The sequence below is a fragment of the Bacillus rossius genome, chromosome 8, assembly GCF_032445375.1.
Source record: "Bacillus rossius redtenbacheri isolate Brsri chromosome 8, Brsri_v3, whole genome shotgun sequence".
Lineage (NCBI taxonomy): Eukaryota > Metazoa > Arthropoda > Insecta > Phasmatodea > Bacillidae > Bacillus > Bacillus rossius.
Window position 1 is genome coordinate 41,600,263 of NC_086336.1, and position 16,922 is coordinate 41,617,184.

General features: G+C 39.2%; 1 protein-coding gene and 1 non-coding gene across 4 annotated transcripts in view; one reads left to right on the plus strand and one right to left on the minus strand.

Moving 5' to 3' along the window:
• LOC134534802 (LIM/homeobox protein Lhx2-like) overlaps positions 1-16,922 on the minus strand; it is an 818,703-nt gene that overhangs the window by 501,704 nt on the left and 300,077 nt on the right. The gene's annotated exons all lie outside the window — the stretch shown is intronic.
• LOC134535590 (U2 spliceosomal RNA) lies at positions 12,108-12,295 on the plus strand. The gene has a single exon (XR_010075655.1). It is a non-coding gene; the product is annotated as a U2 spliceosomal RNA (small nuclear RNA).

Below are 16,922 nucleotides of genomic sequence, written 5' to 3' on the forward strand. Positions count from 1 at the left end.
CACGGGTTATTAGATACACTTTTATTATAAAATAAAAACAATTATGCATTTGTAGTTCACGAATGTGATATTTGGTTTATTGCTTCACAACATTCATTTGCCAGTCTCAAATTTCATTGTACCACTTGTCAGAAATGTCACCAAAAATGAGAGATAGTTTTTTTTGACGAATTTCAATTACGAGGAAACCTTTCGCAAGACTTTTTTCTTCGCAGTAGTCACTGGGACACCATTAATTTAAATCCACTAAGATAATAAAATTGTGTGTATAATGATTTGTTTTTGTATATTTATATAACTTCCCAACCAATTTTTAATGATTTTCATGTGAATAAAAACTTGTAAAGCAATTTAATTAACTGTGTCATAATACTTCTGATTAGATGGAAATACTAACTTTTCATCAGTAATATACGACGATAAAAATATTTATTATTGCAAAATAATATTCACTGTTCAAATGCAAATTTAAATAGATTATTCATACATGTTTCCTGCTAATTAATGGTTTAAAATAATAATTTTTTAATATAAAATCATTTTTCTCTTGTGTTAAAATGGGTTGCTAAAATGAGGAATTATAAATATGTCACTTACTAAGTCCGTGCACAGATTTACACAAAACAGCAATGTAAATTATCTTTTTTGGTAGTTTCTAATTTTGTGCCCTGGATAACATGAATTTGGTTTAATTCATACCAAAGTGAATTTTTTGAACAACTTAAATTGATGTCATAAATAAATATTTATTTTATATTAAAAATCCACAAACAGTTTTTAAAATATAATATTTATCACGCCAGATGGAATAATAAACAAAAAATAGCTCTTATATGTTGTCTGTGTTTAAAGAATTGTATTATATTTCATGGAAATAATATTTACCTTTCGGTTATTAAAAGAAAATATATTTGTATTCAAAATACTTGCGCATCGTTTTTACGAGCATTCGCAATAGCACGCAAACAGCACACAGATAGCACACACGCACAGAGATAGCACAGAGCTTGATGCTACATTCACGCACAACACAACACAAAATAATCCCGGAAGCATTCAAAAAAGTTTTTTAAATGTAAAACTCCCGTTCACAATTTTGGTCACTGAAGTTGGCATACGTGACGTTTGTTTAGATTCGTGTGTTGTTATTGTGGTACGGTTTTCGTTAAACCCAGAAATATTTTAAATATTTCAAAGTTTACGTACAAAACACAATGAGCATTCAAAAATATATATCACTGTTTATTTCAAATCCGGCTTCTTTAACACATTCAGACCCAGACTTCCAAGCATTTAATTTAGCTTCTTCATTTTTGTATCCTGCGGATCCCCTGTCATACAAAATATTTTTACTTTCTATTACAGCTATCAAAAAGCTATCAAATGTGCCTTCCATTTTTATGTTATCGCGTGTTTGAAAACAATAACAAACTACTCAAGTCAAGAGCACCAATACTTTCGTGACAATTTTTCTTTTATAAGCCCACTCGAGTAGTACTTAAACTGTTTGCTGATTGGCTACCACCATGGTCGCGCACAGAAAATAACCTAAAAGTTAAAAGTTAATGAACTTTCTGTGCGCCGATCCTGTGCTATTTTTCTGTGCGCGTGCTATTTGCCAATGTGGCAGCTCATATCTAATAGTGTATGTTGAACTTCTGTGCGTCTGTGCTGTTTGCTTGCTATTGCGAATGTAGCCCGGGCTTAACTTGTGGATCTAACCTCAAAGCAAGGAATATAAAGAGTGGGAACTCAATGCTATAACAAACACTCTTATTTTCTTTGGAGATCCGGGAAATGTGCGTTATTTATAAGCAACTTAACATAGTAAATCGTTAACTTTTCAGATCTATGTTGGCAAAATTGATTTTTTTTGTGGTCATTCGCTACTGGGAATATTCACCATATAACGTTTAAGATTATTTATTTTGAATAACGAAACAACCAAAACATTATGTAAAAATGCTTCATCTTATGTTAAAAAAATTATAAACTGCATAGCCACAAAGTATGACATCATACCATTAGTTTCTGTTACTAATAACAACACGTGCACGCGTTTGAACAGTCATCGCAGCCATAGTTGTTTCATAGCTACCAAAATCATTCAACGTTGTCAAGAATTATTCCAAATTATGTTTAGCCATTTTACTCAATGCGCCACTCCGTTAACACAACATTTTATAAATTCTGAACTACGAATGTCAGTGGGAATGTACACTATACTGTACATTCCAATCTGATACGCTTTAAGAAATTTCTGTAGTTTTCTTATTATTAAAACTTAATTTTTGATGTTGGCATCTTTTAACCGCACTTTTTTTTTTTTTTTTTTCCGGTGGCCGTACTCCTCCAATTCAGTTGCGCCCGCCGGTATCTAAGCGCTCGGATTTCAACAAAAGGCACCGCCTCTCGATAGAGTGAAACAGAGAATTACGCGCACGACCTTGAAGAAAGCGACGCTACAGCGCTCTGGCGTGGAAGCTGGTAACTACGAGTACCCTCTTGTGGAAAGAAGAGCTGTCTAGCGGCGGAGCTAACAACTACCTCAGTTTTGGATCCGAAAATTGGAATAATAAATCCTATCCCCTCGCGACTTCTATAAGTTATATATATTCAATGCCTGTAACGAGAATGCTGATACCTTGTCGTTTCCTGGGACCGCAATTCTCTGATACAAAAGTATCAGATACTTGTAACTAGGTACATTACTGTATCAGTATCAGGTTGTACTGATACCGAAAATTGCTGTAACAACCCACCTCTAGGATCCATTCCAGCATTTGCCTGGTGTGATCTCGCGGGAGACCGTGTGAAAAAAAAAAATCGAGATCGGGATTGCCGAATTGTAATTGGAACCCCTGGCGCTGTGGGAATGCGAGTCCGGCGTCGAGATTATTGGCGCCCGTCAGCATCATCGGCAAGATGGCTGACGTCACTGATACCACCCTCCGCCCCCCAGTGAAATCTGCGATTTTCGCGAGCCCGCCTAGTCATGGGAGTATCTGTGTTGGCGATGCTCGCTGGTGCTTCTAGCGCGGTGTTGCCTCTGGACCGGCGCGTAGTCTTCTCGTCGTGCACAGGACAACTCTGTGATATTTGAGCGGCAAACATAACATCACGTAACGGAGAAACAAAGATAAAGATGTAATTCATGTCCCTTGAATGCTTTCAAGAATCTGTACCGGATGTCTCATGCGTCATGCCTAAAAATGATTCTGAAAAAAAAAATGTTTTAGCAAATTTCTTTCTTTTAAAGATACATTTAAAAAACTAAATATGGAAACAGAATTACTACTGTTTTTTTTTTAAAGATTTACGAAAGGGGAATTTCGATTTAATAAAATTTCTTGGACATACAACATTGCAGTTTTGCACTGTTTGTCATGGAAAAAAAAATTCAAGAACGCAAATTAATAATTGAAAATGAAAACATAAACCCGAAGAGAATAAGTCCCAATAAGATGATGTCATGTTTAGGTTCATCGTCGGGTTTATCTGTTTGTCATCAGCTGATTTGGGCTTGTTTCTCTGTGGATTTATGTTTTCATTTTTATTCTTAAATGCTATCCAAAACAGACCTGTTAATCTCTGCACTCCGTATGTGTGTACGTACTCAGGTAGGCGGGGCCTTAAGTCTGAGAAAGGAAGGGAAAGACATCTATAACCCGCAGAAATTGGCCGTCGACGTCATTTCGATAAGGTGCCGGGGAAGTCTGGAAGATAAAAGAGACTGAAGGATCCCCTCCCCCTTCGAAAAACCCAAACAACAGGACGTAGTCGGTAACGGACCGCAGATAAGAGGAGATTCTACGTGTGTGTACGCGCGCACATTACAAGCTCCGCCCCCGCCAACCCTCGCACTCATTCTTCCTTTTTCCCCCTGTGCATGTGCACACATAAAAGTCTTGTATTTATGGTCTGCGCTTCCAAGAGATTTACGAAAGGAAATACTCTGCTCCGCTGGCCGCTTTCCAGACCCCCTATCGCCTTTTATCCCGTAGCGATGGTGGGATAGCATTGGGGTGGGGTTAGGTGACCATGGAGGGAGAGGGGGTAAAAAAAAAAAAGGATGTAGATCGTAGCGACGGCAGTAAACGGCAAACAACGAAGTTCTAGCTGGCTTCGGGAGTCGGTCCAACACAAAAACGAAACCACCCTCCCCCCCTCCCGCAACATCCTGAGTCTGGGAGAGGGAGGAGAGGGGGAGGGGGGAGGAAGTGCGGACATGTCCGGACCCGCGAATTATCTGCTTCTCGGTCGGTGGTCGTCGCCTTAGCCCCCGGACCATGGCGCGCGCGGCAGTCTGGCATCCCAGACGGTCTTCGGCGCCTGACGAGAGGAAAGAGGGTGGGGTCTAGTGTCGGCTGTTGTGTCTCTTCACATCTTCATAAGCCTCTTGCCACGGCGGCGGCCCTCAGGCCGGGTTCATTAACTACGCAATAAACGCAATAGCTAGGGACCGGAAAAATTCGCGGGTTCAATGACTTCTAGGATGAACTCCATAGTTCCACGTACACTGGGTCAAATGCCACCCACTCATTTATCTGCTGTTATGTGAGGCGTCCCAACGTAGCAGCCTGTGATTCGATAAAGCTTTGGTCGGGTGTTTCTCATTGGCCCAGAGTCATCCAGGTGAGTTGTGAGCCAAAAGCAGAGGCATCACTGAGGTATAACTATTTGTATTTTAGCCTTTCGCGGAATGAATTCACGAATTTTTCCGGTCTCTAGCAATAGCGCAAAGAGAGACGCAGCACACGCAACTAAAGCAAAAACAAATAAAAGATCGTTCTCAAAGCACGAACATCACAAGCAATCGCCAACCATACTATATGAAATAGTAAAAGAGTAACAAATAATTAAAAATTAATTTATTATCTTCCTCGAGATTTTTCTGGAAGATATTTTTTCCCCCACGAAAACGAGAGACATTACTTTAATTTTAATTTTTAAAAAAAGGCGCCTGTATGGTAGTTTAATGAAAACGTGATACGGGTGATAAAAGGATAATTGTAGCTATTTTGTGTACCTAAGTGACGTCTAGATAGGTATCTTTCAAAGTTTCGAAACACTTTCAAATCGAATACGGAAGGCGAAAACAAACGCAAGCCGAAATGCCAGCAGTTGAAAGTTGACCGATGCTTGCGTTGCGTTTTTACGTTTTTTTTGTAGTTTATAAATGGGTGTTTAAAAAAAATTACAAGCACATGCATGCATATACATAAAATTTATTGCTTCTTGCGATTTATTACGTTCTTGCATTTCTTGCGTAGTTTATAAACCCGGTTTTAGGGCGCAGAGGAGCGTATTTCTAGCCTTAGGCCGGTGAGTGACCACGACGTTATTAAGTCATTTTACAAGCAAAAAATTACGTGTTTGCGTGCGTACCATCATTTGGAATGTTCTTTAACATGGTAGGACGCGTGCGACACCTGGCTTTCCTGTTCCGAGCACGCGCATGAGACACGCCATGAAACGGAACTGCAGATAAACAAAGGTTCCTTTGTTTTGTTCGATAAGGTTTAATATCGCTCATCTTAAGAGGCCCGCCTAGTCAGGGCGTATGTGTGTGTGTGTGTGTGTTGGCGAGGCGGAACGATAAGCGCCTCACAGCTGGCGCGCAGTCTTCTCGTCGTGCGTAGGACAACTATGAGATCTGAGCGGTAACCATAACATAAATATAGATAAAGGTGTAATTCAAGGCGCTTGGGTGCTTTCGAGAATCTTTACCGGGTGTTTCACGTGTGAAAGTTATTTTGAAAACACGCGTTTTTTTTTTTTTTTTAGTCCTTTTCACCATCCTAAAATTACAGTTTGAAAACTGAGTACGGAAACAGAACTGCCCATCCACCCTCAGCGCATTCTTAAATGCTTTTCGTAAACATACACCGCTCTAATATCTTGAGCAGTTGTCAAATCGCTTGGTTTATTCTGAAGCTCCGCTCACCGCGGCCAGCTCTTCACTGTGGGGAACCGGTAAATGGAAATATGGCTTTAGGTACTCATCATAGTTATATATTTAACAACTCAGCTGTTCTTACCTAGTAAACATAATGCATGTGATTACTGAGAATTTTTTTTTCAGATTAACTGGAATATGCTACATGCAAGCACCCAATCCAGAGAAGACTTGTGTCAGTTGTCACCGCGCAAAACCATTGGGACTCAGATTTTACGCGGAACGCCCTTTGAGAATCCAACAAATATGGCGTCATCTTAGGGCTCATCGCGGGTCATGAAATCGAACTAATGCGTGACTTCACCATGGTATTTTAGACCACGTGCCACCGATAGACACACGGAAAAAAAGTATTGACACGTTTTGGTATTTGGCAGGTTTCTCCCATACAGATTCTTTTGTACTGGGCCAGGATACTTTAAACACGAAACATTTGCCTATGTGAGCCCTTTATGACATGTATCGTATCGAATAGTCCTAGATGGAATAAATCATTATTTTTCCACGTTTCCAAACGTTCATTTTCGACGACAGGTAGTAATTGTAAAGAAGAAGAAAAGGGTGTGAAATTAATATTTTTTACTTATATTTAGGTACTTTACAACAGTTTTGAAGTTTCACTGAAAATCGATTTCGCATAGTTTCGTGAAATGGTTCATGTTAATTATAAGCGAGATTCTAAAGGAAATTTGTGACATCAATAGTGATTGAATAATCGCTTGTTTTTTTTTTTTGTTTATTGTTTACTGTGGGGAAAAAAGACGCTAAGTATCCAAGGAAAAGTATATTTCCTTCGATACTTTTATAAATGCGACACTTAGCTTTCGTTATTGCTCATGAGTACAGTGTTTCACACTTTCCATTCGTTGTCGTGTCCCCGGGCACCGAGAGCGCCGAACCTTTGAATATATATATATATATATATATATATATATATATATATATATATATATATATATATATACTGTATAGAAGTCGCAAGTGGATAGGATTTACTCTACGTTTTTCAGGAGCGTATGATGAGCAGCTTGGGAACTTCACCGCTGCATTGCGCTGCCGTAACGCCCTGTATCGTCTTAGTTGTTATTTACACGTTAGAGCGCAGCACTGTCGCCCGCTGTCATTCCCCCGCACCCCCCCCCCCCCCCAATCCAACATTAACTGCAGCTCAAGGTCGTTCAACGGGAGTTTGTGCGTCACAAAACTGCAGGGATGAGAGGTGGGGTAGAGGGTGGGTGGAGGACAACGCAAGTTTGAGGGAGGGTGGGGAAGGGGTGTTTGAAGAGTTCGACACTTGTCCGCTAGGGACCACCACAAGTCGATGCCCTAGAGATGGTGGCGATTGCGGCGGTGAATTAACCAACTACCTCAAACCGTATTAGAAATTTTAACTTGGGCTGGCGACTTCTATACAGGCCGAACGGAGGCGGTCGGGGTCACGTGACGTCATCGCCGACACTTCCCCCTCCCCTACACACATCAAGGTCGGTCGCTAAACAAAACACTCCCGGAGTGAAGCGACACGTGAGCGTGACGCCGCAGTCCGTCCGGAAACCAGCCGACTTGCTTCCGGTTGGCTTCGGCGCACAGGAAAAAAAACAGATGAGCGTGCTATTTTATGTGGAGCATTCAGTCCTCCAACGCCGGCGTGACAAAAAAACACTATCATAATTTATTGTGTGCATATCTTCTTTTTTTAGATTTTAATGACAAAATATCTAGAAAATTTGACTAGATAACCAAAGTTATGTTCATTGCCCAAACACAGAAAACTAATTGGGCGACCATGGCACCGTTAGCCAGAAAGAAAATTTTTAATCATGAACATTTGCTAGATTTTTTTTTACAAATAGCGTGAATGAGATAGCAGTGAAATTCACAGAAAATAAATGGCCGGGCTCGTGTCATTTACTGCCTATGAATACGATTAATGTTACGCCAAATATTTTTTTTTTTTTTTGGTGTATCTTTTGTTAATGCAACTTAGCAACCTGCGCTGTTCAGAAGTCGACCTACAATTTACTATGGTAGTGTCATTGCATCATCAAGCTAATGATAGCAACATACTTATTCTTTCTAGATATAATTTAATATTTATTAAAAAGATGTTTACAAATATCATATATATGCTAATTTCCTGCTGTTAAATTATGAACACACAAATTACATCAATACAGGGTCGTCGAGAGAAAGTAACGACTCGGGGGAAAATTTCATTATATCAAATTTTTTAAACCTAACTATTTGAAAAATAAAAAAATAAAGTCAGTAAATGTTACCACAGCCATAACTTTAAATGTGATCTGCACAATTCACACGTGTAATGTTTACAATACATTTTATTGGCAATAGATTGGCGCATAAAACTATCCTGAAACTCGGATTTTGCCTCCCCCTAACCCACAACATTCCTCTAGAAAGTTCTAGTATCAAATACGCTAATGATCAAAGACAAAAATGAATCCTTGCCCGTATTAGGTAGGGCTGGCTACAAACACACGCTTGTGTAATTGTGAAGGAAAAAAAAAACACTGTACATATTACAAAATAATTCTTGGGAAAATATTTGCTAAAACATTTTCTGTCACACTAAAAGTAAAAAAAAAAAAAAAAAATACATTCTTGAACCATTTCCGTGAGACGTGCGAAGTAATATGTAGTTATGTAGTGAATCACAGTGTCGATGGTAAACCCAAATACTGCTTGCCTGCTCACACAAAAAGTTTGTTTTACATGTTCAACAGAAATGTGCTGTTATCATTGCACTGCACTGTTAGTGGCGTTAAAAGTGAAAATTATGGCAAATATTTTCGGAAGAATTGGTTTGTAATAGTACTAGTATGTGTATATTTACGTCATACTAATATATAAATGTAAAAGTTTGTATGTATGTTTAGATGTTTGTTACTCAAATCACATATTTTATCACGAAAGGATTTGCGTAAAATTTAAAACACAGCTAGCTCATATAATGGATTAAAATACAGGCTACATATAATCATGGAATTACACTCCGAAGGAAGTGAAAATGGAATAAAATTCTGTTTTTTCATTTTAAAAAAATGATAGAAATAAGACGTAGAGCATAAACGATAAATATACTAACAATAGATGTTTTTTTATTGATGTCCACCAAGCAAAACCTGTTAAGCCTTGGAGTTATGCTGCTGTTCACCCAAAGTCAAGCCATATATGGGGAAGCCTACAATTTACAATGATGAACGCCACACCCGAACAGTTCCGAAAATTCTCCGAAATTTGCGGATCGCTCGTGAGACACCACCATATTACAAGGATATTATATTTTTTTATTTTATGGTCATCGAATATTTTAAATAGCGCCAACCCAACCAAACAAACATTTTATTTTAGTTAAGATAACCTAAACCAGTGCTACCAACTTCCGATCACACCAATCAGCAATCAGTAATCACATTTACGCGTGCTAAACATATATAACTAATGTAAAGTTTCTTAGGTTATATTTTATTTATTGATTTCTCAGTTACTATACATTTACAAATGTTTACAATCGTCAAAATACCGCATGTAATTTGAAGTGACTAGATGCACTCACATACAAGCTTGCTTTCGTGAGTGCTAAATTTCCTGGTTAATTAAGTGAATGTTGTTAACAAAGTGTTAAAAAATGGGAAATAAATTATTATTATTATTATTATTATTATTAATTTACCCCAGATACTATAATCTACGGAATAATAAATATCACTTATATACAGTAACCAGATAATTACCCAGGTTTGCAAACACCTCATAATTAAAACGGTAGAATAATTTTTTAAAGGTTTGATATTTACGTTAAGCAATTTAGCAAAGATTTACTTTCTTATTCCAATAGCTACATGAGCGATGTTCATCGCACGAAACGCTGATTGAGACTTCCTTTAATTCCTCTGTTTTCGTAATAAATACATAACACTCCGTAATTTTGTAACTGGACGTACAGATCAGTAAAAATTACTGAAAATTCGTAACAACAGCCAGTACTGCTGACCTAAATTACACTCCCGAAAAAAAAATATTATTTATTACACTGACCGGACCTAACCTAACCTAACCTAAACCTTTGTTTCGGTAAACTTCGGGAATTGTTCCGATTGTGGTAGTGGCTTTCATCCTTGCGAACTGTAGGCTATCCCCATATCAGTACAAGTGCATTACCGCGAACCACCGAAGCTGTGAACAGATAGGTTCGTGAAACAGTTGTAACAGTATCGTACTTGCACACCGGGCGCACTCGTCGACGAAACAGGAAGTTTCGCAGGAATAATGTCCCCCCCCCCCCCCAACCCTCTTTCTTTGTTCCTGTCCAGGGCGAAGTCCGGCGACGAGGAAGGAAGGAAGGAGGAGAGACAGAAAGAGAGAGAGAAAGATAAAAGGATTTGGAAGACGGTGCGAGCGGCCGAAACCCACAAGGCGAGGATGACTGCAGTTATTCCAAGAAGTTCACAATGACGGGAGAAATCTCAATTTTCCTATCCCCCCTCCTCTCACCGTGCATCGCGTCCACCCGGGTGGCGCGTCGGGAAAGAGGAAGAGGTTTGGTTTTTAAAAGGGGAAAGGACAACTGGCGCGCTCTCCCAGGTGTTTGTTCTCCACCTCTTCCCGCGCTTCGCACCCCGTTCGTTCCTCCACCTCCTTCCACCTTCCTCCTTCCTCCTTCCTCCTCCTCCTCCTCCTCCACTTCGTCCTCCTCTGGTACCGAGGAGCCAACAAGGCAGCGACTGACGAGTCACAGTGACGCGCCACCGAGTGTCCTCTCAGCCCGGAGACAGGACAGTACATACCCGACCAAGGGCGCCCATGCCCCTCGGCCGAAGAAGGGTGGGGGGGGGGGTAGGAGGTTCTCAGGGATAGGAAAAAATATACTATCTTTGAAAGATTTGTGCAATGGGATTGCATGACTTGATGATGGGTTTCAATATTTTTGTGCTGCCATCATTTGTGGGGGTATTTTCGTTCTTAGTCCATTTTTCTTCGTTTTTTCCGTGTTTGTTGACCATATTCATGTTATGGAATATTATGTGATGTTTATATCCTGTTGACAACAGCAATTTTTTTTGCTTAATTTGTGTTTTTGTCTTTTGGGTATTTTTTAGTTTTCTTTAACAGAAAAAGTGCTTAGCAATGGCGTATGTCCAAAAGATTACATCAAGTCAAAACATATACTGTAGTCAGGTGTTTTTTTTTTCTTTCAAGAAAATGATTTGAAAGTACCGTGGCCCAGTATTTTTAGTGACAGAACAAAGTTTTTAACAGGGTCGGAACTGGAATTATTTTTTATGGTGACTTAACAACTCGCCATTCGTCTTCCAAATTATTAAAACTACTCCATAAACTCCCCCTTCCCTTTTTTTTTACAAACTACCATATTGGCGCCCTTGTACACCTGGCTGTTCGCCTGAAAGCCCTGTCACAATATCAAATTTTCGTCTCTAACTATAATAGTATTTGAAAACAAAGAGTTGGAGGTGAAATACTGGAAAGAACGTGGCTTTCGTTTTCCGTCATAAAACAAGGTTGGGCAGATAACCTCAAATATGTTTTAAACCTTGTCATACTGTAAAGGTTTATCATTGGACTGAGCTAGCTCAAGATTTTAAATTTTAATATAATTTCCAATTTGATTAATGCGTCACTTGATGGATGTAAAATTTTGACATGTAATGATTTTTGTTATTTTTTTTTTTAGCTTTTAAAATATCTGTATATTTTAATCATTTGTTACACAATAAAATAAGAAAGCTGTTTTTTTTCTAAAAGTTATATACATTATATACTTTTTATACATAGAATATAATTTTAAAGGTTCGTTGTGAAGGAAACGGAAGCCTTCGCTGGGCTCGATTCTGATTGGCTGATTCCGTCCAACATCCAACATATTTTAGAATCAGCCCTATATATAAAACAATCATAGCTGCGCTGGTGCCGTTTTCGGTGATGTCGTAGCCATTTTCAATCTTAATAATTGATCTCATAAGTAACTAACTATAGAGTTCCATTACCATGATTAGCCTGGATTTTATTTACATTGCAATTCTGGAGCGAAACTCTCGATGGGATCTGTGTTTAGAATTAATTTTTTTAGTAAGTCATTAAAACGTTTGCTGCCTGTGTGCGTGAATTATTCTCTGTGAACTGTACTTTTATGTGCCGGAACTCTTTTATCAGCTTAACATCTGATACGTCCTGCATCGCAGGACCAGAATATATATTAAACTAATTTTTGGAACAGGGCGGAGTGCTAGGGGCTTGCCCCACCTCCGCCGCGGTTTGGCCCGGTATTGAAGTTCCACCGGGATCTGCCCACCACAAAATGTAATCAATTTTTAAGTTAGTATTAGCAGCTGTGTTGCTGAAACGTTACGTTTTCGTGCGTACTGAGATGACTGTGATAAGGTTAGTTACAGCAGCTTATTGAGTACTATATTTTGGCCTCTCATGAATTTTAACTGCCAAATTAGTTCGAGCAGTCGCCTACTTTCCATATTTAGCCACTTAGAACATTGCAAATAATTAGTCATTTATTCAAATTGTATTCAATTCTGAAGTTACTGAATTATATACAAAAGAGATTTATCTGTTGCTATACACACTCCTGCTCGGTAATCAAAAATAAGAACCTGCAGGTTACAAATATGATTGGTTGGCAAAATATTTTAACAATTCTGCAAGTGCTTTAACCACTTGTACGGTCCCTGAAATATGATTAGAAAATTCTAGATATTTGTCCAGCACAATACCTAAGCTATTGGCTGCATTGACTTCTGGAACTTGTTCGTTATTAATTGTGATTATAAGATTATTTAATGATTTGTTCAAAGTTTGATTTGTTTCAAATGTGCAAAACGAGCACTTTCTGGAGTTTAGTTTTGGGATGTTTTCGCTGCATCACTTGTACAGTCTCTGAAGATCATTGATTTTCTCAACCGTGGTTGTTACTATGATTTTTTTAATGAAAAAAAAAGTGCCTCCCGTGTATTTCTTTAATAGTATTCATATTTCGATTTCGATGATTCTTTTTTTATTGGAAAGGATTTACTTCAAGGGTAGTTGATGACCAATATCTAATTAAACCCATTTACAAATTAATTTTTATACGACAATATACTGTAACAATATCTGCGACCTTGAAAAGACATAAATAATACCTAATTAAACCAAACAAACGAACTTTAATACGGCACTATGCTGAGACATAATGTAGCAAACAGTGATACGAAAATATAGCCAATATTAAACACAAGGACCTACCGTAATAAGGACGGTGTAGGTATGTGTTGAGTTGGTTTTGAAGTGTGACGCCGACCCCAAAAATAAGAATAATTGTAACTACATTATACCTACCTTCTTGCGAGGTAGATCGTACCTACATATTGATGAGTAGAAAAAGTAAGTTGATTATTAAGTTGTAGTTGTGTACATATTTTTTTTTCTTTTTAGTGCATGTTAATTTGTTTTGGAATAGTTTTTTTTAAGTCAGTTTATTTTTGTTAAAAATTGTGTTTATTTTATACTGGATGTTCGCAAATTGAGGTGCATAAATTTGATGTGTGGTAGGGAATGAAAAAATAAGCATTTTTTTTTTTGTTAAAGAAACATTACATCAGGAAACGAAACCCTGCAAAGTTACAAGCGCGAAAAGTAGTGCGCAAAAACTTTAATTTGGTGAGCTTCAGTTTTTTTATTGGGGGGGGGGGGGGGGGGGGGTTCTACCCCACAGACTTGAGAGGACGCTTGCAGTTGGCCATACGCTAACCAGCAGTCTTGTAGCCCTACAGCATAGTAGATGGTTGGTTTTGGTACGTTCGATGTTTGGTTTGTGTCATCAGCGCAGTGTTTATTGTTGGAACGGCGTTGTAATTACAAATTCGACGGACAGCAAACAGCGCGCAGACTTTACATTCGCAGAGAGATGGCCGATTATGTTAATGGTGTACAGGCAGGCGAAACAAAATCGCGACAGGAGCAGTGCGCATTTGCCAAAGGGCGCTTTCACAACAGGCGTGCGCCGAATAGGAAGACCTTTGGCACGGCTCTTCAAACGACTGCCCGAAACCGGGAGTTTCATTCCACGAAAAGTGCCGCTGTTAGTGCGTCATTTACACCCATGCCATATCCACGACTCAAACCCACGACCCGTCGCACGAGCATCCGACTGTGCTCGACCATTACCAGTCTCACGTGATCGGAGGCAGCTGTACCTGCGTGGTAGAGTATTCGGAACGGTAACCGATTTTCAGAACCGGAAATTTAGGTAACAAGTCTTCAACGGAACCGAGAATGCCGGGTACTTTCGGTACTAGGTGGTGTTTTTTCTTTTTATTGATAGTGCAGCAGTCGGTGATTAAAGTAGTAATAGTCAGTTTTGAACGATTAAACAGATTTTAGTGACCAAAATATAAACATTTGTGTTACAATTATTTATTGCTAAAAGTATCTACTAACGTAATATAATCACTTTATTCAAACTCTTGCTCTCAATCTTTAACTTTTAAAAAGAAAAAAGAAAAAAAACATTAAACAAATATCTAACGGTTTTAACACATGCAAAATCACAGAATCGTTAACTTAAAGAACATTTCTTCTTTACGTAACAAACTTAAGAGAATAAAATATAGTTATTTAAGGAATATTGGCTTGACAACCACAGGCACCAGCACACAGCAGTCCGGACACCGACTGCCGACTGAGGAGCGACACACTTCACTCCCCTCACTTGATCGCCTCACCAGAGGAGAGAGAGTATCAACAGTTTTACGTTGAACGCCAGTTACAAATCATTCAGGGATCTTCCTTAATTTACGGTTATCTTCGTAAATTAACGGGCAATGATTAAACTCGCTGTTAGCTCAAAACTACAGGAATAATCATGGTATACCACAAAAACGTCCAAGGACTTGTAAAGTCAACGGCCAGAACGACCTTCTCCCTTGCACTTGCCTGTTTACCTTGTATAAAGAGGAGCGCGGAACTAGGAAGTCGGAATACGGAGCACTTTTTTTTACGTGGATCCAGTTATCTGCAATTTACCACGAACTCTTCGTTGTTTTTTTTTCAGGTAATTTCTTCGTTAAAAAAAGTCCGTAAATTTACTTTGTTTTCTAACGGTGAAGTTATAGCAACCCTAGTGCCCAATTTAAAAAAAAAATTGATTGTCTGTAAAGTCGGTTTACGGACGATAGTTTAACGTGACAACGTCATAACAAAACATTGATGAAATGATTGCATACTTTTATGAATAAAATGGAATCATTTTTAAGGAATTATCACTATTTTGTATGGATACAAAGAAGGAGTGAAATGAAATCTACAATTTAATTGATAAATTTATTTTTATTTGCACTCATTAATTCAAATATGTTTATTACTTTAACGAAGAGATTATTTTAATTATAACTTTTATACATGCTCGCTATTTAACTTCTTCCAATCTGTGTTATTCTGTTAAGGATAGGACGATGATAGGAAAAAGTAGGAAACGAACGGGAGTTGTTTCAAGTTTATTTAATGTGCCTAGAAAAAAGTCAAATCGATGGTTGTTCCAATCGAGTGGAAGAGAGATAGATGCGGCGCAAGCGTACAATGAGCGTAACGGGACACAGCGTAACGGGACAATGTGCGTTACGGTACACTTTTTCGTGCGTGCAGCCGGCGTTCATCGATTTATTTGACGTTGTCACGTCAAAAACAGGGGCGTAGGAACCGGAGGGGGGGGGATAGGGGGGACGTGTCCCCTTGAACTTTTTGGGTGGAGGGGACTGTCCCCCCCCCCCAACATTCTAGACCGTGATATTTTTATTTTATAATATTATTCTGCCCAACTTTATTTGTAATTTCTTCACTCTCAAATTTAACTTAAGGAAATAATAATAATTTTAACATCGATGTATCCAATGGTTAGATACAAAAACTGCTTAAAAAGCGCTATTTTGCACTTTTAAAATCAAAATTTTCCGGTGGAGGACCCCCGGACGCCCCGTTTTAGTAAGAGGGGAATCGGTTGACATGACATCAAAATCATTATTTGTCCCCCCCCCCCCCTCCCGCAACTTTATGAACACATCTACGCCAATGATCAAAAACGAAATTTTATGCCGTTGACGTCGAGTCCCGGTGGGAATGATTCAAGTTCCCGGTTCTCTAACTGCATGGAAATAAAGTCCCTGTGTGTAATCGCCGGTAGTTTTCGAGGACAGGAAGACCCTGCCTGGGGTCGGCGTGGGCGCCCGTATAGGGTCGAGCCTCGGTCTGCGCCGACCCTGGAGGCCTCCTTCTTCCCCAGCAGCGAGCGTCCAGCACGAGCGAGACTCGTTTACCTGGACACGTCCATCCGGCCCGTTCCTTCCAGCCGTGAAACTCGTCATTTCTGCATTTCACAGTACGGTCTCTCGGGAACCAATTTCTTCGTTACAACTTTTTAAGTAACGCGAAATTGATTTTCATTTGTGCGTTTGTAGCGAGGAAGGGCGAAAAAAAAAAAAAATATATATATATAGATCGCACCGAACGGACATCAAGTTTATAAGTTCTCGGGGGGGGGGGGGGGGGGGAAGGATAAAGTCACGCAAGAGTAATGCTGTTTTCGGGTGAAGTGCCCCATTATGAAATAAAGAACCTGATTCAGCACCAGATCGAGTGAGAACTTTTCTTCGACACGCGGAGTCTTTTTTAACCGGTAGACAACAATTTCACCCATAATGTACCACCAAAAAAAAAAAAAAATAGTAGCCATTTCACGGGATTCAACTACCTCTTACAGCGGACTCTTTGTGTAACAACAATAGAAACAGCTATAATGACCTCGTGGGGGGGGGGGGGGGGGTTGGGGGGTGGCAATGATCTGTTTCGGAAGGAAACTGTAGCGATAAAAATAGGTAAAGCAAGAGAAATGAATCCGAGTTGATTTACGGAAAAGTAACGTGCCGCTGTAAATTTTTCT